The sequence below is a fragment of the Pan paniscus genome, chromosome 1 (genome assembly GCF_029289425.2).
Source record: "Pan paniscus chromosome 1, NHGRI_mPanPan1-v2.0_pri, whole genome shotgun sequence".
Classification (NCBI taxonomy): Eukaryota; Metazoa; Chordata; class Mammalia; order Primates; family Hominidae; genus Pan; species Pan paniscus.
Genome location: NC_073249.2, coordinates 191,134,160 through 191,156,750, shown reverse-complemented (window position 1 = coordinate 191,156,750; position 22,591 = coordinate 191,134,160). Strand labels below are relative to the sequence as shown.

Here is a 22,591-nt window from a genome sequence, read left to right as displayed (position 1 = left end):
GAGGCCATGAGTTTGAGACCAGCCTGGCCAACATCATAGAACCCCATCTCTACTAAAAATACAAAAATTAGCTGGGTGTAGTGGCCCATGCCTGTAGTCCCAGCTACATGGGAGGCTGAGTCAGGAGAATCACTTGAACCCTGGAGGCAGAGTTTGCAGTGAGCTGAGATGGAGCCCCTGCACTCCAGCCTGGACGATAGAGTGAGGCTCTGTCTCAAAACAAAACAAAACAAAAAAACACAACCAAATGGTATTCATTCCTGCACTCCAAGGATGTGTTAAGAGGGGGCCGGGCGCGGTGGCTCAGGTCTGTAATCCCAGCACTTCAGGAGGCTGAGGCGGGCAGATCATGAGGTCAGGAGTTCGACACCAGCCTGGCCAACATAGTGAAACCCTGTCTCTATTAAAAATACAAAAAAAAAAAAAAAAAATTAGCCGAGCATGGTGGCAGGCACCTGTAATCCCAGCTACTTGGGAGGCTGATGCAGGAGAATCACTTGAACCTGGGAGGCAGAGGTTGCAGTGAGCCGAGATTGCGCCACTGGACTCCAGCCCAGGCTGTCTCAAAAAACACCAAAAAAAAAACACAAAAAAACAATTTTTTTAACAGGGGAAATCATGTTGTGTTCTTACCACAATAAAATTTTTAAAAATGTTATCCTATTAGATTACACTATTATCTATGATTTGCAGATTGTCTCTTATAGTATTAGATTTCCTCACTTGTTTTGTAATTTTTATTTGTGAACACACCTTCCGGGAAGTTTTCCTCTATAGGATTCTATTAATTCCTTGGGTTTTGAATTAACTGTGAATTGCTTTGACCAATGTGATTCACTGGCTCTGGATCAGTTTTGATCTTGGGCTGGGGTTATTTTGATATTGGGGTTTCTATATCAAGAAGATAGTGCAGAATAGTAGCTGTCTAGTCACACATTGCCCAGGACAGAGGTTGACATCTCAGGACTGACAAGAATACTTCTCATGGACTGGGCTGAGTGTCCCACTTTCACTTCTGTCCATATTTCCCAGGCAATGAGCAGGTACAGTTTTGCAAGCCTAAATGAACAGACAGGACAGCCCTTTTCCCACCTCCTCGTTTTTTTGCAAGGAGCCCAGTTCTAGCCTGTAATCTTGACTCCTGCCCTGGCATCTAGTATTAAAAGCTCAGCCCCAGCTATGGCTGTAATCCTAGCAACTTGGGAGGCTGAGTGGAGGATCACTTGTGTCTAGGAGTTCAAGGCTGCAGTGAACTACAATCATGCTACTGCACTTTAGCCTGGGTGACAGAGCAAGACCTGTCTCTAAAATTAAAAAAAAAAAAACATTAAAAGCCCAGCTTTGTGGCTTAGATCTCAACATCTTTATGGGCTCCATGGCTTCAGTTCCCACTCATTACTGAAGGAATCCACAATGTTGCTTTGGCATCTGAAAATCTGAAATTTTACCATTGTTGCTTTTAGTTCGGCTATACATTTTTAAAAATTGAACAAAAAAACCCAAAAACCTTCTATCCTGCATTTCTATGTGTTTGGAGCAAAATGCCAGCTCAGTCTGCCATCTTTAGCAGAAGTACTAGGAAGAAATTATTACGAAGAGATAACAAAAATTAGCTGGGCGTGGTGGTGTGCAACTGTAGCCCCAGCTACTCAAGAGGCTGAGCCTGCAAAGTTGAGGCTGCTTATGCCACTGCACTCCAGCCTGGGCAAAAGAAGTGAGACACTGTCTCAAAAAAATAAATAGGTAAAAAATTAAAAATAAATAAAGATATGATAAGAACATGGAAACAAAGATGTCCCAGAAGACAAGCAAGAAAAAAATTTCAAGCAAAAGAATCAGGATGGGGCACAGCAGCTCATGCCTATAATCCCAGCACTTTGAGAGGCCAAGGTGGAAGGACTGGTTGAGGCCAGAAGTTTGTTAGCAGCCTGGGCAACATAGTGAGACTCTGTCTCTACAAAAAAATATAACAAATTAGCCAGGCATGGTGATGCACACCTGTAGTCCCGGCTACTCAGGAGCCTGAGGTGGGAGGATTGTATGTGCCCAAGAGTTCAAGGCTGCAGTGAGCTATTATTGTGCCACTGCATTCAGCCTGGGCAATACAGACATGCTGTCTCTAAAAAAAAATATTTTTTTAAAAAAAGAAAAGGAATCAACTGAATTATATCAAAAATTGCATTGTGAACCAGGTGCGGTGGCTCACGCCTATAATCCCAGCACTTTGGAAGGCCAAGAGGCGGGCGGATCACTTGACATCAGGAATTCGAGACCAGCCTGACCAACATGATGAAACTCCATCTCTACTGAAAATACAAAAAATTAGCCAGGCGTGGTGGTGCACACTGGTAGTCCCAGCTACTTGGGAGGCTGAGGCAGGAGAATCGCTTGAACCTGGGAGCCAGAGGTTGCAGTAAGCCAAGATCATGCCGCTGCACTCCAGCCTGAAGGAAAGAGTGAGACTCCAACAAACAAACAAAAAAGAACTGAATAGACATCGTTAAATTTGAAGATGTGGAGGGCATCAATTACCTTGGTGAGAGCTGCTTCGTGGAGTGGTGGGAGACAGAAGCCTAACTGAAGAGTGGAAAGGAGGTGATGGACAGAGACAGGTGGGAGGTCCTCCTTCTGACAGGTGGCTGTGTAGAAAGGAGGCTGAGCTGGTGGCAGCAGGACAGGGGTCAGGGAGGTGTCTGTGGGCTGCGGGCAGGGAAGATGCAGGAAGAGTCAGAAGATGCAGAAAGGAAGAGATGTCCCGCAAAACCTAGAGATGGCAAGGGTCAACCCCAAAGGAGTTGCTGGCCTTTCCCAGAAGGAGAAATCAGAATCCAGGGGAAAAGAAGAAGGATGAGAAGAGCACGGACATCATTTGACTTAGAGTAGGGGGTGCATATGAGGAAGTTCACATTCCTGGCTCTGTGGAGTCGGTAGAGCCAGGGAATAGCCCTGGTTGAAGGGATGAGGAGGAGCAGAATAGATAGAGGCTTGAGGAGGGAGAGTGGGGAAGGTCTTTAGCAGCTGAGGTGGAAAAGAGGAGAGAGAGTCTCCCTTTGACAGCAGAAAGGCCGTGGGAATCCCTCCCACGACCCTGAGCCAACATGGAGTGGGTACAAGTCAGGCAGCAGAGGGCCAAGGGTGAGGAAATCTGGGCCGAGGGTGAGAAGGCACAGTGGCCCAGGTGAGGCTGGATGGAGTAAATGTTGAGAGAGAGAGAGAGAGAAGGGGAATGGGGCAAACCACTCCTTTCAGAGAGAGAGAGAGACAGAGAAAGAGAAGGGGGATGGGGCAAACCACCCCGAGAGAGAATGGAAGTAAGAGTGTGAATATTGTGTGAAAGTAAAAGTTTCCAAAAGTGGAGCTTGGGAAATTTTGCTTATATGTAAATTGTTTTGCAGGTCTATTTGACTGGGACTTGACCTGTAAATGAAGCACAAACGAATGAATGCTAGATACAATAGATCAAAGAAAAAGAAAAGACAGCGAGAGGACTGGGGGCGGTGGCTCACTCCTGTAATCCCAGCAGTTTAGGAGGCCAAGGCGGGCGGATCACGAGGTCAGGAGATCGAGACCATCCTGGCTAACATGGTGAAACCCCGTCTCTACTACAAATACAAAAAATTAGCCGGGCGTGATGGTGGGTGCCTGTAGTCCCAGATGCACGGGAGACCGAGACAGGAGAATCACTCGAACCCAGGAGGCAGAGGTTGCAGTGAGCTGAGATTACACCATTGTACCCCAGCCTGGGGGACAGAGCAAGACTCCATCTCAAAAAAATAAAAAATAAGAAAAAAAATGAAAGATAGCGAGAGAAGCGGGGCAGAGAGACGCACGTGGGCAGTGGCTAGGTGAATAGATGAATATAAGAACAACTGGACTAGCTGGTCACCATGGCTTATGCCTGTAATCCTAGCATTTTGGGAAGCCAAGGTGGGAGGATTTCTCGAGGCCAAGAGTTCAGGATCAATCTGGCCAATGTAGTGAGACCCCATTTCTTAAAAAATAAAAAAAAAAAAGAACAGCTGGACAGACAGACTGACTCCTTACTCCCTAAACTTGGTCCCTCTAGACTCAATTCTTTTCCCTTTTTTTCTTTTTTCTTTTTTCTTTTTTCTTTTTTTTTGAGACATAGTCTTGCTCTGTCACCCAGGCTGGAGTGCAGTGGGGCTTGATCTCAGCTCACTGCAACCTTGCAACCTCCTCCTCCTGGATTTGAGCAATTCTCATGCCTCAGTCTCCCAAGTAGCTGGGATTACAGGTGTGCACCACTATGCCCAGGTATTTTTTGTAGAGACGGGGTTTCACCATGTTGGCCAGGCTGATCTCGAACTCCTGGCCTCAAGTGATCTGCCTCAGCCTCCCAAAGCACTGAGATTACAGGCATGAGCCACTGCACCTGGCCTTTCTTTTTCTTTTTCTTTTTGAGACAGGGTCTCGCTCTGTCACCCAGGCTGAGTGCTGTGGCATGAACACAGCACACTGTAGCCTCGACCTCCCAGACTCAAGCAATCCTCCCACCTCAGCCTCCCACGTAGCTGGGAATACAGGCATGTGCTACCACGCCTAGCTAATTTTTGTATTTTTTGTAGAGACAGGTTATTATTATGTTGCCCAGGCTGGTCTTGACCTCCTGGGCTCAAGTGACCCTCCTGCCTTGGCCTCCTAAAGTGCTGAGATTATAGGCATGAGCCACTGCTCCTGGCCTAGACCCAGTTCTGTCTTTTTTTGTTGTTGTTGTTTCTTTTTTTTCCTTTGAGATGGGGTCTTGCTCTGTCATCCAGGCTGGAGTGCAGTGGCTCGATCTCAGCTCACTGCAACCTCCACCTCCCAAGCTCAAGCGATCCTCCCACCTCAGCCTCCTAAGTAGCTGGGACTACAAGCACGCACCACCACGCCCGGCTAATTTTTTGTATTTTTAGTAGAGATGGAGTTTGGCCATGTTGCCCAGGCTGGTCTCAAACTCCTGAGCCCAAGTAATCTGTCTGTCTTGGCCTCCCAAAGTGTTGGGATTTCAGGCATGAGCCACCACGCCCGACCTACACTCAGTTCTGTTCTCTGCATTTCTCCTCTCTTTCTTCCCTCTGTCTCCTGTTATCAAGGAGCTCAGTGCCAAGATCGAAGTGCGGCTTGGGGGTTATTTTGTGAAGGGCTAGTTCTGAGGGCTGGCGCTGGGGTGGGGGGGCAGCTTCAAGGGTGCTGGGCCCCTGTATGCAGCTGAGGCCGAGGGGGGGAGGGGGAGACAGAGGCAGGGTGCCCTGGGCATGAAAGCTGCAGAGGTGTCAGAGGTAGAGACTTAATGACAAGCCCTGGGTCCACCTGTACAGACGAGCAGGGCTGGGAGGGAAATTGGAAAAGGGACACGTTCATTTTTCAGCACAGTTCTCTCTCCTTACACACACTCTTTCTCTCAATAAAGAGCTGGAGCCTGCCTCTGTTCTGCCTCTCACTCCATTTCTACAAAGGACCCCTGGAGAGAGGTTGTAAAGTCGGTAAAGAGGGGAAGGCATGGGGTTGCCTCCTCCGCTGGGACTTGCAGCTGTCAATGCAGTTGCCTGGGGGACACCCAGCCAGTCCCGTGGGCTTGGGCTAGCTAGGGTGAGGGTGGGGGAGGGTCGAAGAAGCAAGAACAAGGCTGGGAGGCTGCAGGGTGCCCCACACTTGAGCAGGTACTGGGCCGGAACCCTAAGCCTCTGGAGCCCCAGGTTGGCCCCTCAAAGGAGGCCTAGCTGCAGCCCAGAAGACTTCTCAAGAACCCTCCCTACCCTAACACACACAGGGCTACAGGAACCCTCTTCACCCACAGACACTCACGAAGCCCAGAGCTGTTAACTCCTACACTGGAGCTTGTGCCTGTAATCCCTGCAACTTTGGAGGCTGAGGCGGGAGGATTGCTTGAGCCCAGGAGTTCGAGACCTGCCTGAGCAACATAGGGAGACCACCCCCCGCCATCTTTAAATAAATAAATAAATAAATACTGCCACACCGGGTTCTCCTTCTCCTACTCCAAATTGGGACAGTGGGAATGCTCAGCTGAACCTCTGGGCCAGGGAGAGGCTGAGTTGCCTCTGAGGTCAGCATCTTAGGTGCAATTCCAGCCCTCATAGCCCCAACAAAACTCACATCTGTTCCAGAAGAGTGGCTACATCTAGTCAGAGTTGTCTCAACACTGTTCTAAGAACCAGGGGCATACAGCCAACTCCTGGCACTAGGGAGAAAGCCGCTTCCTCCACTCCTCTGCTTGAGGAGGAGCTGGCGTTGGTATCCAGGAAATACACACCTGTCCACACATAAACTGGAGGCTCCCTAATGTAACTACAATCAAATAACAATAATCCCGACCCCGACCCAGAGGTGAAATTGCTGGATCATATGGTAATTCCATGTTTAATTTTTTGAGGAATTGCCATGTCATTTTCCACAGCTGCTGTACTATTTATATTCCCACCAGCAATGCACAGGGGTTTCAATGCTGCACATTCTTGTCAACACTTGGTATTTTCTGGATTTTTGTTTATTTGTTTTTGACAATAGCCATCCTAGATTGCCTTAGTAAAGTAGGGCAATCACTTCTGAATGTGGTCAACATTCACAGTCTTCATTTCCTTAAGTTCTGCTCACTCCATCCGTCTCTCTAATTGGGCTCCCATCTCTATCAGTCTACTGAGCCTTGCCTTGCTGTAATGGTTAACGTGTCAACTTGAGTGGACATGTGGTTGCTCAGATTAAACATTGTTTTCTGTATCTGTGAGAGTGTTTCCAGATGAGATTAGCATTTGAATCAGTGGACTCCCTAAAGTAGGTTGCCCTCCCCAGTGTGATTGGACATCATCCACTCACTTGAGGGCCTGAATAAAACAAAAGGCAGAGGAAGGAGGAATTTGTTGCTCTTTTTCCTGCCTCGCTGCTTGAGCTGGGTCATCCTGATGGCAGCAGCGGGCCATCTCTGTCCAACATATTCCATCTTTCCTTTATGGGCTCCTCTTCTCCGCCCACAGATGGTTGCCATCAGCCTCTGACTGCCCCGGGAGCCTAAAGCCAGCTTGAGAGAGGTTTAAGGCCAGGCCTGATGGCTCACACCTGTAATCCCAGCATTTTGGGAGCCCAAGGCAGGAGGATCGCTTGAGCCCAGGAGTTTGAGACCAGCCTGGGCAACATGGCAAGACCTCATATCTTAAAAAAAAAAAATTTTTTTTTTTTTAAATTAGCCAACTGGGCGCAGTGGCTTACGCCAGTAATCCCAGCACTTTAGGAGGCCGAGGTGGGCGGATCACCTGAGGTCGGGAGTTCAAGACCAGCCTGGCCAACATGGTGAAACACTGTCTCTACTAAAAAATACAAAGATTAGACGGTCGTGACTGTGGGCGCCTGTAATCCCAGCTACTTGGGAGGCTGAGGCAAGGAGAATTGCTTGAACCCGGGAGGCAGAGGTTGCAGTGAGCCATGATTGTGCCACAGCACTCCAGCCTGGGTGACAGAGCAAGACTCTGTCTCAAAAAAAATAAAAATGAATAAATAAAAATAAAAAAATTAGCCAGGCATGGTGGCATATGCCTGTGGTCCCAGGTACTTGGGAGGCTGAAGTGGGAGGATCACTTGAGCCCAGGAGATCAAGGCTGCAATGAGCCATGATCATGCCACTGCACTCCAGCCTGGGCTTTTAAAAAAAGAGAGAGAGAGAGAGGTTTAAGCTGAATGATGCCGTGATTACAGCTGACATTCTTATCTTCAACAGTATGGCTCTAACATAGGCCCCCTCGGACATGACTGAAATCAAGGTCACCTCCTCATTGCCTAAAGGCATTTCCCAAATTCTGACTAGGTCACACTCTGCTAATTGCAGGGCCTAGTGCAGGGAAAGGTGGGACAACCAGTGGCTAGGAGAGACTTTTGGCACAGGCATCATATTCATGAAGAGCCTACATTTTATACTTTTATTTCCAATTAAATTATACATAGATTCATCTGACTTTTTTTTTTTTTTTTGAGATGGAATTTCACTCTTGTTGCCCAGGCTGGAGTGCAGTGGTGCAATCTCGGCTCACTGCAACCTCTGCCTCCCGGGTTCAAGCGATACTTCTGCCTCAGCCTCCTGAGTAGCTGAGATTACAGGTGCATGCCACCAAGCGCAGCTAATTTTTGTATTTTTAGTGGAGACGGGGTTTCACCATGTTGGCCAGGCTGGTCTCGAATGCCTGACCTCAGGTGATCCACCCACCTCAGCCTCCCAATAGTGCTGGGATTACAGGTGTGAGCCACCAAGCCTGGCCGATTCATCTGACTTTTAAAAAATTGTTAAAAGGAGTAATTTATTAAGGTGCTATGAACTAAATATTTGTGTCCCTGCAAAATTCATATGTTGAAGCCTAAATCCCCAATGTGATGGTATTTGGAGGGGAGGACTTTGGGGGGCAATTGGGTCATAAGGATAGACCCTCACAAATGGGATTAGTGCCCTTATAAAAAGAGACATGAGAGAGATGAGAGATGATCATTCTACTTTGTGACTAAGACACAAAGTAAGCATTTAAACTATACCATACTTAAAACACATTGTTGGCTGGGTGTGGTGGCTCACTCCTGTAATCCTGGCACTTTAGGAGGCAGAGGTGGGTGGATCACCTGAGGTCAGGCATTCGAGACCAGCCTGGTCAACATGGTGAAACCCCATCTCTACTAAAAATACAAAAATTAGCTGGGCATAGTGGCGCACGCCTGTCATCCTAAATACTCAGGAGGCTGAGGCAAGAGAATTGCTTGAACCCAGGAGGTGGAGGTTGCAGCGAGCCAAAATTGTACCACTGCACTCCAGCCTGGATGACAAAAACAAACAAACAAACAAACAAAAACATTGTTTTGGCATTACACACTTTTTTTTTTGAGACTCTGTCACTAAGGCTGGTGTGCAGTGGCATAATCTTGGCTCATGGTAGCCTAGACCTCCCAGGCTCAAGTGATCCTCCCACCTCAGCCTCTCAAGTAGCAGGCACTATAGGCAAGTGTCACTGGGCCTGGCAACACTCTTTTTTTTTTTTTTTTTTGAGATGGAGTCTAGCTCTGTTGCCCAGGCTGGAGTGCAGTGGCGCAATCTCGGCTCTCTGCAACCTCCACCTCCTGGGCTCAAGTGATTCTCCTGCCTTAGCCTCCTGAGTAGCTGGGATTACAGGCGTGTGCCACCACTCCCAGCTAATTTTTAGTAGAAATGGGGTTTCACCATATTGGCCAGGCTGGTCTTGAACTCCTGACCTCAAGTGATCCGCCCACCTCGGCCTCCCAAAGTGCTGGGATTACAGGCATGAGCCACCACACCCAGCCCCGGCAACACTTTTTAAATGTGCTCTGGACCTTCAGATAAACAAAGGTGGCCTGGGCTCTGACAGCCTACGAGAGGCCCTAAATGGCTGCCCCTCCTGAAAATGCCCGCCTCGGTGCTTCACTGTAATTGTCATGCTTCTGCTCCCTCCTCTGCCCGTTCTTCTTTTTCCCACCCCGTAAATTAAAGCCTTCCTTTCCTAAGATGCAGCCTCCACTCTCTGGCTCTTCATCTCCCATTATCTTGCCCACCACCCCATGTCCACCAACCTTGCTAGGACAAATAATCTCCAAATTTCTATCTTCCAGAAAGACTTTCCTCCCTAGCCTAGGCATGTATTTCCCAACTGTCTAAAGTTGGTTTTCTGAAAACACTCTTAGGTGGAGACCTGCGGGCAGGAATTGTATTGAGGAATGCTCTTGGGATCAACACAGTGGGGAGGGAAGAAAGGAGGATTGCGCAGATGAAGTAACTGAATGGTCAGAACAAAAGCCCCAAACAACCTGAAATGAGTTTTGGAAACTGAGTGGCCTTCAGACATGCTTCTCCTTAAGCAAAGGGACCCAGCCTTTATACCCCTACTTTGGTCAGTCATTGGATGTTGACTGCCTGGGAAGGCAGTGTGACCTTGGGCCAGGTGGCTCTCTTCTGTTGAGGGCAAAGGCAGAGGGGCACTCAGCTGAGAGCCCTCAGCTACCAACACCCCTAGAAATAGGGCAATGAGTGCCTTATCTCTGAAAGGGGGATGTGGGTGAAGTATCACATCATCTCCTACCAGCCACCTGCTGATCATCTCCACTTGGAAGCCCTCGGGCATCTCAAACTCAACATGCCCGAAACTGAACTGAATCTGTTCCTTTTCTGTGTTATTTGATGGTATGACCAATCTGCTAGGCTTGGTAGCTGAGTCAATTATCCTCAACAACTCCTTCTCCTTTACCCTATATCCAACCAAGACTTCATCCCATAGAGGATATTAGGCTTTGTCTAAACTCCCTTGAATTCATCATTCCCATCTCCTCTTTCCCCACCACTGACCTGGCTCGGCCCTCAGCACCTTGTTATGGCATCGTACTTCAATGACCATCCAACAGATTCAGTGGAAAGAGCCTCTTAGCACGGCACAGGCAGAGCAGGTGCTACATGAAAAGTCTGTTGGGATACTGTAAGAGAAAAAAACCAAAAAAAGAAAGTGTGTGATACTCAACCGCCTAGGAATTAGTAAAGAAGGAAGGATAACGATTTTAATAACAAATATTGTTAATTGTAATATATATAACACCACACAGTATGTTTTGTTAATTGTTATATTTATACAATCATGTCTACTTATTAATTTTATATTTATTACATTTGCAAGGATATCTTTGGGAAAACGATTTCACAGTATTTCTCAAGGGCCATGAAGACACTTTGATCTGGGAATTCTGAGAACCTACCCCAAATAAATAGTTTGAAATATGAGAAAAAATATGAACAAAGATGTTCATTCTAACATTATTCATTATACACAGCTTAAATATCTAATAATAGGGAATTTGTTAGATATTTAAGAATGGGTGGTTCAATGGAACATGATGAAACTATTAAAAATAATGGTTTCCACGCTATGTAACAGCATGGAAAATTATTGCAATGTTAAGTCAAAAAGTTAGGATTCATCATGCTTATGCACTATAATTGCAACTACGTAAAAAGTATTATTAGGGAAAACAATGTGAAAGAAGATACACCAGCATGCTAAGAGTTATATTAGAAAAAAAGAAAAGTCATCCCTGGTATCTTCAGCCCCGCTCCCCACATGGTAATTTTTATCATTGGTCTTTCTTTCTCTGATATTGACAACAATGTCTTTTTAGTATGTAAAGCACTCTGGAAGTGCAGCTTCAAGATTCAGTCTTTTCGCCGGGCGCAGTGGCTCACGCCTGTAATCCCAGCACTTTGGGAGGCTGAGGCAGGCGGATCATGAGGTCAGGAGATCGAGACCATCCTGGCTAACACAGTAAAACCCTGTCTCTACTAAAAATAAAAAAAATCAGCCGGGCGCGGTGGCCGACACCTGTAGTCCCAGCTACTCGGGAGGCTGAGGCAGGAGAATGGCATAAATCCGGGAGGTGGAGCTTGCAGTGAGCCGAGATTGCACCACTGCACTCCAGCCTGGGCGACAGAACGAGACTCCATCTCAAAAAAAAAAAAAAAAAAAAGATTCAGTCTTTTTGATCAGGTTGCTATCCCAAGCCCCTCTTATGATCAGAGTAATTCCATAACCCTACTTCTCAAACTTGTAATTGGTAGCTTTATAACATAACATATAATATATAATACAATATAATTATGATATAATAAATAACATGCCTTAGTATTTCACTTCTTTTTGTTGCTAAATAATATTCTATTGTACGATTTACCACATTTTTAAATCTGTTCATCATTTGATGGACATTTGGGTCATTTCCATTTAGGCTACTATAAATATTTCTGCTATGACATTGTGTACAAATTTTTGTGTGACTACTGTATATGTTTTTGATTATTTGGGGTATATATGTACTTAGGAATGGAAATGCTGGGTTGCATGGTAACTCTATGTTTAAACACTTGAGGGATTGCCAGGTTATTTTCCAAAGCAGCTGCAACATTTTACATTCCCACTGGCCAGTTATGAGGGCTCCAATTTCTCCACATCCTCACCAACACTTGTTATTATTTGTTCTTTTGATTATTAACATCCTTGTGGGTGTGAAGGAGTATTTCATTGTGGTTTGATTTGCATTTTCCTGATGGCTAATGATGTTCACCATTGTTCTTTTTTTTTTTTTTTTTTGAGACAGAGTCTCGCTCTCTCACCCAGGCTGGAGTGCAGTGGCACAGTAACAGCTCACTGCAGACTCAAACTCCTGAGCTTGAGCAATCCTCTCACCTCAGCCTCCCAAAGTTAGGATTACAGGCATGAGCCACTGTGCCACTATTATTCATTTTTAACCCAAACCAGTTTTTTTTTAACAAAATAAGATTGAAATGTTCCCATATAAAAGTAATTATTGCATATTATTCTGTATTTGGGGGAAAAAATCCAAAAGACTTAAAAAAAATTTAAGCCACACACAAATACCACCATCTAGAGCTAACTACTATAAACATTTCAGTGCATTTCCTTCTAATGTATTTTTTTTTTCCTATTCTTTCATGTGACATTTGCAATTTTGTTTCTGGCTTTTTCACTTCATATAATAAAATAGCAATTCCCCAACCTTTTCCTGAACATTACTGGATATAACAATTTCCTTAGCCATTCCCTTATGAATGGATGCTTGGTTATGTCCAGCTGTATTTAATATTGTGAATAATGCAGTAACATGGTGCTTTGATATTGCTCTTTAATGTCTGTGTTCCATTTGTCCAATAAGGCTCAGATCTTTGAAGAATCTGTCTTTTCTTCCCTTTCCATCCACCTACATCTTTCCAGGGTGGTGCTCAGTCCAGAGTAGACTCATTTAAGTCCTTATTATGGCCCTATTCTGAGCACTTGACACATAGCAAAGCATTTAATCCTCACAACTTCCCTGTGAGGTAGGTAATATTATTACCATCCCTTTTGTCCAAGGTCATTGGCTAGTAATGATGCAGAGGCAGAATTTGAATCCAGGTAGCCTGGATCCAGAGTCTGAATGCTGAACCATCAGTCATCTTGCTTTCCTGTCATGCTAGTGGTGGAGGGAATTAAAAATGAGACAGCCAGCCATCCCAGCTCTGTGGGTGGATTGGTCTCATGTTCAAAATCTGTCACCTAAGCTTCATCCTTCATTTGAAAATGGGTAAGGGAAGTGATATGGTTTGGCTGTGTCCCCACCCAATTCTCATCTTGAATTCCCACATGTTGTGAGAGGGACCCAGTGGGAGGTAACTGAATCCTGGGGGCAGGTCTCTCCTGTGCTGTTCTCATGATAGTGAATAAGTCTTACAAGATCTGATGGTTTTATAAGGGGGAATCTCCCCGCACAAGCTCTCTTTTTGCCTGCTGCCATCCATGTAAGATGTGACTTGCTCCTCCTTGCCTTCTGCCATGATTGTGAGGCATCCCCAGCCATGTGGAACTGTAAGTCCATTAAACGTCTTTCTTTTGTAAAGTACCCAGTCTCCATATGTCTTTATCAGCAGTGCCAAAAGAAACTAATACAGGAAGTGATAAAGTCAGAAAAGCTGGGGAGTACAGGGAAAGTGATTCAGCTTCAACCCACAAGATTGGAGCTTCCAACTGTCCCCAGCCTTGCACAGTCCTCTTTCCCCGCACAGCACCAGAGAGTTCTTTCTCAAATGCAAATCTGATCCTGTCACTTTCCTGCAAGGCTCTCTGTCGCACTCAGGATAAAATCCCCAAACCCATAACTGGCATGCAAGTTCATCTCTTGCCCTGTCTCTCTACTCTTGGCCTGACTTCTCTCTGCCTCAGTTCTTTCAGGTCCTGCAAACCCCATCGCTCTGTTTCATCCCTGTACCTGTTGTATCTTGGCCTGGAGAGCTTTTCCCTACCTCACCCCTGCTCATTGTCCTTTGGCCCTGCTCACTCTAAGTCTCTGTTTAAACACTCCTGTCTTCGGCCGGGCGCAGTGGCTCACGCTTGTAATCCCAGCACTTTGGGAGGCCAAGGCGGGCAGATCACGATGTCAGGAGATTGAGACCACGGTGAAACCCCTCACTACTAAAAATACAAAAAATTAGCCGGGCATGGTGGCAGGCGCCTGTAGTCCCAGCTACTCGGAGAGTCTGACGCAGGAGAATGGCGTGAACCCGGGAGGCGGAGCTTGCAGTAAGCCGAGATCGTGCCACTGCACTCCAGCCTGGGTGACAAAGCGAGACTCCGTCTCAAAACAAACAAACAAACAAACAAACAAACAAACAAACAAAAACAAAAAGTACACTCCTGTCTTCTATCTTGAAAGTCTTCAAAGCCCTTAATTGGATCGTGTTCCCTGGTTAAACACATACCTTTCTCTTGACATGAATTACATTTTGTAATTGCTTTTCTTAAAAAAAAATTTTTTTTTAATTATGGAAAAATTCAAACATAAGAAAAAAAAGAAGAGTATTCTAATCACCCAACTTCAACAATTATCAACCCACAGCCAATCTGGTTTCACCTAACCCCCCATCTACTTCCCTCCTCCTGTCTTATTTTTAAACAATAAAACAGATCGTTTTATTTAATCTGTAAATATTTTATTTAGCAAGTTTCTCTAAAAGATAAGCACTTTTAAAATCATAGTTACAATATCATTATCATGCTTTTAAAAGGCCAATTATACTTGTTTTTTTCTTTTTCAACTTTTTATTTTGAAAAATTTAAAACTTACAGAAAAGTTGCAAACTATCTGAGACTAAGTCGCATATGTTATGATCTTTTATCCTTAAACATTTCCACATATATTTCCCCAAAACAAGGAAATTCTTTGATATAACCAAAATATAGTGAGCACATTCAGGAAATTTAAGGTTGATACAATAAAAGATCTACAATAAAATCCATATTCAAATTTTGCCATATGTCCCAATGATGTCCTTTACAACAGGGGTCCCCAACACCTGGGCCACGGACTGTGTAGGTTAGTGACCTTTTAGCAACCAAGCTGCACAGCAGCTCCACCTCCTGTTGGATCAGCAGCAGCATTAGATTCTCATAGAGGCGCGAATTCTATTGTGAGCTGCGCGTGTGAGGGATCTAGGTTGTGTGCTCCTTATGAGAAAGTAATGCCTGATCTTGAGGTAGAACAGTTCCTTCCAAAACCAAAAATTCCTCCCCCAGTCCATTGAAAAACTGTCTTCTACAAATACAGTCCCTGATGCCAAAAAGGTTGGGAACCACAGTTTCGCAGAAATTTTTTCTTTTTTTGAGACAGGGTCTCACTCTGTCATCCAGGCTGGAGTGCAGTGGTGTGATCATAGCTCACTGTAGCCTCGACCTCCCAGGCTCAAGTGATCCTTCCAGCTCAGCCTTCCGGGTAGCTGGGACTACAGGCACGTGCTACCACATCCAGCTAATTTTTAAAAAAATATATTATTTTTTTGTTTTGTAGATACAGAGTCTTGCTATGTTGCCAGGGCTGGTCTCAAACTCCTGGGCTCAAACGATCATACTGCCTTGGTCTCCCAAAGTGCTCGGATTACAGGTATGAGCCACCGCGCCCAGCTCTTTACAGAAATTTTTTTCCAATCCTCCAGTATCCAATCCAGAATCATGCATTGCATTTAGTTGTCCTGTCTCTCTCTCTCTCTCTCTCTTTTTGGAGACAGGATCTCACTCTGTCACCTGGACTAAAGTGCTAGGCTTAAGTGATCCTCCACCTCAGCCTCCCAAGTAGCTGGGACTACAGATGCAGGCAACTGACCTGGATAATTATTTTTATTTTTGTAGAGACAAGGTCTTGCCATGTTGCCCAGGCTGGTTTCGAACCCCTGGCTTCAAGTGATCCTCCTGCCTCGGCCTCTCAAAGTGCTGGGATTACAGGCGTGAGCTACCACACCCAGCCTCCTGTCTCTTTAGTGCCCTTTAATCTGGAACAGTTCATTCCTCTTTCATGGCATTGATATTTCTGAAGAGCACCTGCCAGCTGTTTTGTAGGCCGACCCTGAATTTAGGCTTGCCTGATGGTTTCCTCCTGGTTCTGCATTCCTCAGGTTCCACATCATGGGCAGGAGTGGTACCTAGGGGAGTCCTAAAGGCTGCATCGGGAGGCAGATGTCCATTGCTTCATCATGATGAAGCTGATTGCTTAAGGTGTCCTATAATTGCTTTTTAAATTTCAAATGATCTGGGGCTTTTTTTCTGCTAGACTGTGAGCTTGATGAGGGCAGAAGTCATGTCTGTTATCTCCATCTTTGTATCCCTCAAGCATAGCAAATTTAAACTGGAAAATCGAACCTGCAAATGCATGTGCCGGCTAATGCCTCTGCCTTTATTCAGCCTCACAGCAGCCCCGGGAAGGACTAATTGAGATCTCAGATGGGGGAAAGGAGGCTCAGAAAGGGGCAGCGCTTTTGTCATAACAGCGCTATTTTCCCAAACCTTTCCTGCCTAGGCTGTTTCCTCCCTTCTTTTTTTTTTTTTTGAAACGGAGTCTCGCTGTGTCTCCCAGGTTGGAGTGCAGTGGCGCGATCTCGGCTCACTGCAAGCTCCGCCTCCCAGGTTCATGCCATTCTCCTGCCTCAGCCTCCCAAGTAGCTGGGACTACAGGCGCCCGCCAACACGCCCGGCTAATTTTTTGTATTTTTAGTAGAAACGGGGTTTCACCGTGTTAGCCAAGATGGTCTCGATCTCCTGACCTCGTGATCCGCCCGTCTCGGCCTCCCAAAGTGCTAGGATTACAGGCGTGAGCCACCGCGCCCGGCCTGTTTCCTCCCTTCTAAGAGTCTCCCTTTGGATGGCACCTGGGAAAAACCTCCTCGCCACCACCCCCTCCCCCGACTGCCCCCCCCCCCACCCCCCGAAGTAATGGTTTCAAGGGAAACAGAAATTCCAGAAAGAAGGAAAGCAAAGCGCATTAGCTGTCCAGAGCCTAGGGGCTGGGGGAGAGGGGGGAGGCCCTATTTGCATTTTTCCCATTAACAAGCTGGAGTTGAGCTAGCTTGCCTGGGGAGATCATTTGAGAGGAAAATCTTTGCATATTTTATTTAAAAGCACGCTGCATTAGGCGGGTAATAATGCAGAGTGTGGCGATTAGGTGAGGCCTGCAGGGGGCGGGGGTGGGGTCCTTTCCCTCCCTTACCTCTACTAACCCACCCTGGAAACCCCTCAATCCTGGGAACCAGCGTCCCTAAAGGAACAGCCCTTTGGCCTCAGAGGCAGGTTGAGACTCCAGCCTCTGTAATTCCACTCTTTCTTGCTAAGAGAGCCGGAGAGATAGGAGGAACTGCCCTGGGCAGGAAGAAGGACAGAAGGGGGTGGGACAATAGAACAAGGACCAGTGTCCAAAGCTGGGACTCTAGCCCTGTGGTTCTAAGTGGTGGGGGTGGCCATGTGGGGAAGTGTAGGGAGATACTACCCCTATAGGGGGCTTTTAAACATGTGAAAGAGATGTTTTGGTGTTCTCAATAATTGGGTAGGCAGTGCTATTATTAGTACTTCCTGTCTAGGGGACACGGATGCTAACTGGGACCTTCCATTGCCCAGGATAAGCTCACTCAAAGAATTATCCAAATGCCAAAGGCACTCCCATTGGGCTAACCCTTCCTGTACAAGTGCAGGCGTGCATACACACACACACGCGCGCGCACACACACACACACACGCGTGCACAAATCAGACTTTCCTTTAAGCCCTGCCATTCTGTGTTACTACGGACTTAACAGAGTTCTGGATGGTCAAATAGTTGAATAAACAGGGTCCCTGCTTCATCACAAGCTGTTGAGTTTGTGCAATTCATTTATCCTCTCTGAGTCTCTATTTCCCAATTTATAAAATAGACATATCAGCTGAGTATGGTGGTGCATGGCTGTAATTCCAGCATTTTTGGAGGTCCAGGCAGATGGACTGCTTGAGCCCAGGAGTTCAAGACCTGCCTGGGCAACATGGCAAAACCTCATCTCTACAGAAAAATACAAAAATTAGCTGGGCATGGTGGGGCACTCCTGCGGTCCCAGCTACTCGGGAGGCTGAGGTGGGAGGATCATTTGAGCCCAAGAGATTGGTCCCAGGCTGAGGTGGGAGGATTGCTTGAGCCCAGGAGGTTGAGTCTGCAGTGAGCTGTGATAGTGCCACTGCACTCCAGCCTAGGTGACAGTGAGACTCTGTCTCAAAAAATAAATAAATAAAAATAAAATGAAATAAAATAGACATGTCAATGCCTACCTCTCAGGATAGCCTCTAGAAAACAATGGGATAATAGAAGGAAAGGGGTTTATAAACCATAAAACTAGAGCACATGGCTGGGCGCAGTGGCTCACGCCTGTAATCCCAGTATTTTGGGAGCTGACGCGGGCAGATCACTTGAGGCCAGGAGTTTGAGACCAGCCTGGCCAACATGGCAAAATCCCATCTCTACTAAAAATACAAAAATTAGCAGTGTGTGGTAGTACGTGCCTGTAATCCCAGCGACTCAGCAGGCTGAAGCAGGAGAATCGCTTGAACCCGGGAGGTGGAGGTTGCACTCCAGCCTGGGTGACAGAGCGAGACTCCGTCCCAAAAAAAAACCAAAAAACAAAACAAACAAACAAAAAAAACTGGCGCACACACAGGGGATGTTATTAGAATGGGGAGCAGAGCCTTAGGCTGCTGGTTTAGTAAGGGGCTCCTGAAGGTAGCTGTCCTCTGTGAGAGGTTTATAAGGCCATGGTGACCCTAACCATTCCTGCCTCACTGGGTGAGGGGTTTATATTCACAAGGTCAGCTTCCACAGTTAATGCTGTTTGACCGTGGCAACACCTTCTCCTCTGAAAAATGGGGTTGCACCTACTTTATACCAAAAAACAGAAGTGAAATTAACTTGGAAAATGTTAAATATGATGAAGAGGCAAGGTACTAGAAAACTCCATAACGTAATTTGTCATTTCCAGCCTCCCATTCTCCTCCCGCTGCCTTAGTCTTCTGTCTGTTAGATGGTTACATATTCACTCTAACTTCTCCATCCCAAAACGCCGATGTGCATGAGCCCACACACAGACACACAAGCTAGAAAGTCTCATTAGGAATTAGGGGAGTATCTTAGCGTCTCACGTGAAAGAAGTTTTATGGTGGCCGCAGTGGCTCACACCTGTAATCCCAGTATTTTGGGAGGCTGAGGTGGGTAGATCACTTGAGGCCAGGAGTTTAAGACCAGCCTGACCAACATGGCAAAACCCTGTCTCTACCAAGAAGACAAAAATTAGCCAAAAATTAGCTGGGCATGGTGGCACGTGCCTGTAATCCCAACTACTCGAGACGCTGAGGCATGAGAATCGCTTGAACTGGAAAGGCGGAGGTTGCAGTGAGCTGAGATTACGCCACTGCATACCAGCCTGGGCAACGGAGTGAGACTGTGCCTCAAAAGAAAGAAAGAAAGAAAGAAAGAAAGAAAAAGAGAGAGAGAAAGAAAGAAAGAAAGAAAGAAAGAAAGAAAGAAAGAAAGAAAGAAAGAAAGAAAGAAAGAAAGAAAATAATAAGTTTCATTATGGAGATCAACACAGTGATTGTACCTAAGGCATGCAGGGAGTGGGAGCAACAAGCAAGTCTATTTAGAAGGATCTGCTTCTATCTGGGTGAGTATGGGGGTAGGAATAAATTCAGGCTAGGGTGGTTTGTGAGTCCTGGAAAGCTGTATGAGGATTTCACACACCCCAGGCACAGGAAGCAGAATAGGTAGCAGCTGCTAGCTATTCTGGGGGAATGTGGAAACAGAGAGTAGTGTGTCTGTCCTTCCAGAAATGGAACTCACCTAAAGCAACTTCAGTTTTCTCACCTGTAAAATAGGACAATGGAGAAACTCCCTCATGGGAAGTTTGCGAGGGTGAAACAGGAACGCTCTGACACATGTTGTCAATTTTTGTCTTACCCTGTATCCCTTAGCTGCCCCTGTCTCCACCTCATTCCCATCCACTTCTCCATTCCCAGTTCCCATTCCCATCACATCTTCCTCCCATCCTGTCCTAGAGCATTCTAGGAATGCTCACAATGGCTTTTGGGAAATAAAAGAGGGAATCTAGAGGTACGACATCCTGTGGAAAATATTGCCAATTTTGTTAACATAAGCAACTTTTACTTTCTTTTAAATTAGTAATAATCACAATAATAAAGATTACCATTTCAGTGGCCTCCATCAAAATTAGTTTCAAAAGAGCACAACAGGGCCAGGTGCAGTGACTCACTCCTGTAATCCCAGCACTTTGGGAGGCCAAGGTAGTAGGATCCCTTGAGGCCAGGAGTTCAAGACCAGCCTAGGCAACAAAGCAAGACTCTTATCTCTACAAAACAAACAAACAAACAAACAAACAAAATTAGCTGGGTGTGTGGCACCTGCCTGTAGTCCCATCTACCCAGGACCAAGGAGGCTGAGGCAGGAGGATCACCTGAGCCCAGGAGTTCAAGGTTGCAGTGAGCCATGATTGCACCACTGCACTCCAGCCTGGGCAACAGTGAGACCCCCCCTTTTTTTTTTGAGAAGGAGTCTTACTCTGTCACCCAGGCTGGAGTGCAATGGCACAATCTTGGCTCACTGCAAACTCCGCCTCCCAGGTTCAAGCGATTCTCCTGCCTCAGCCTCCTGAGTAGCTGGGATTACAGGCACGTGCCACCATGCCTGGCAATTTTTGTATTTTTAGTACAGATGGGGTTTCACCATGTTGGCCAGGCTGGTCTCGAACTCCTGACCTCAGGTGATCTGCCTACCTTGGCCTCCCAAAGTGCTAGAATTACAGGTGTGAGCCACTACGCCCGGACTGAAACCCTGTCTTAAAACAAACAAACAAACAAAATCCAAAAGAGAACAAACACTGTTTAGAAAACAAATGGTCAATTATTGAAATAAAAATATTTGCTCCTAGAGTGAAAAAAAATCAAGAAAAAGATAACAAAAAACAACACATTTGGTAGTAAAATATTTTGCAATTTACAAAGCAATTTCGAGAGCATTATTTATTAATACTCACATTGCTTCTGTAAAGTAGATGATACTTATTTTCATTACCCCCTTCTTTCTTGTGTGTGCGTGCGCGTGCCAGAGTCTCGCTCTGTCGCCCAGGCAGGAGTGCAGTGGCACAATCCTGGCTCTCTGTAACAACCATCTCCCGGGTTCAAGCGATTCTCCTGCCTCAGCCTCCCAAGTAGCTGGGATTACAGGCCTGCGCCACCAGGCCCGGCTAATTTTTGTATTTTTAGTAGACACGGCGTTTCGCCATTTTGGCCAGACTGCTCCCGAACTCCTGAGCTCAAGTGATCCGCCTGCCTCAGCCTCCCAAAGTGCTGGGATTACAGGCGTAAACCACCGCGCCCCGCCACGAAGGCTCTTAAGGAAGGTCTTTGTGGATTTGTAAAACATCAGACCCTGGGGAAGACTGGGCCAGCGGGGATGCAGGAAGCAGCCAGCAAAGCCCTTGCAAGCCAAGCTGAGTAACTTAAGCCCCTGGAGAGCCTTGGAAAGATCTTAAACTGGAGGAGGGATGGGGCCATATTTGCCTTTCAGAAGCCCACTCTAGAATACTGTGTCCCGTGGATGAGAGGGGGTCAGACAGAAACCGTTTCCACGTGTCCAGATGAGATTTGGCGGTGGCCTGAGCCAAGAGGGCATGAACAGGAGAGGGGCTGGGAGGCAGATGGGACAGAGCTTAGCACCTGACTGGCACGGAGTGAGGTGGGAGGGCCTGAGGCTCGCCTCACCTCAGGTGATGAGCAGACTGAGCAGGTTGTGGCTGGGGAGAAGACGAGCTCGGCTTCCAACGTGGGAAGCCTGAGGTGCTTGCGGGTGCCGTGGGTGGAGCTGTCCGGTGGGCGGGAGGATGTGCTGCAGGTGGGGCGGAAGGCAAAGCCCCTGCTGGAGACGGAGGTTGGGGAGCCCCGAGAGTGGGTGAAAACTGAGGCCTCGGGGTGGAGGATATCCCAGGAGTGTGGAGGGAAGCGGTCCCACGACAGCCCAGGGAGACATCAAGGTCTAGGGAGCGGCCCTCACCCTGAGAGCTGTCACTGAATGTTGGGGGCCGGTGCTAATTCGCACCACTCAAGAACACACCCACAAACCCAGTCCCACCACCAGGTTCCCACCCCAACACCCTACCCCCAGCAGCCCTCTCCTCCGTGGTCCCACCCCGCCCTGCAGACCCGGGTTAATCCTCCCCTCCCTGCTTTGTGCGCCCTCGCGCCTGAGGCCAAAGCCCTGGGCGGCGCGGGCGCTCCCGGCAGCTGAGGTGGCGGGGCGGGGGCCGCGGGGGAGGAGACACAAAAGGGGGAGGGGCCCAGGCTGCAGCTGCCCCGTACCCGCGGGGACAAAGGGCCTGCTGGCGGGCCGGCCCCAACCGTTTTCATGCTTGTTGGGATTAGGTGCAGTAAAGGGCGCTCGGGACTGTGCGGATCAACAGTCTGTGCGGGGCGGCGCGTGGGGCGGGCTTGGCCCCGCCCGCCCCTGCTTTGTGCGCAGCCCCCGGCCCGCGCCACTCGAGGCGCCGCGGGGCTCCGGGGAGGCCGCCCCTTTGTCTGCGCCTTTCGGGGACGAGCCCCGCCCGGGGAGCGCCGAGCACCAGCTGAGCGCCGCGCTCCCGCCGGCTACCTCTTCCCCGGCGCGGAGGCCTGGAGCCCCCTCCTGGGGCGAGGTAGCGGCCCCCCGCCAC

The 22,591-nt window shown here is 47.3% G+C and overlaps 1 long non-coding RNA gene across 1 annotated transcript in view; it reads right to left on the bottom strand.

The window, feature by feature from the left end:
* Positions 1 to 22,082, bottom strand: part of LOC129393499 (uncharacterized) — a 47,869-nt gene extending 25,787 nt beyond the window's left edge. Inside the window, exons 1-2 of the long non-coding RNA XR_008620392.2 lie at positions 20,075 to 22,082; positions 10,346 to 10,470 (exon numbers count right to left, since the gene is read on the bottom strand). This is a non-coding gene — a long non-coding RNA (uncharacterized LOC129393499). The remainder of the gene's footprint in view (positions 1 to 10,345; positions 10,471 to 20,074) is intronic.
* Positions 22,083 to 22,591: the final 509 nt, after the last annotated feature.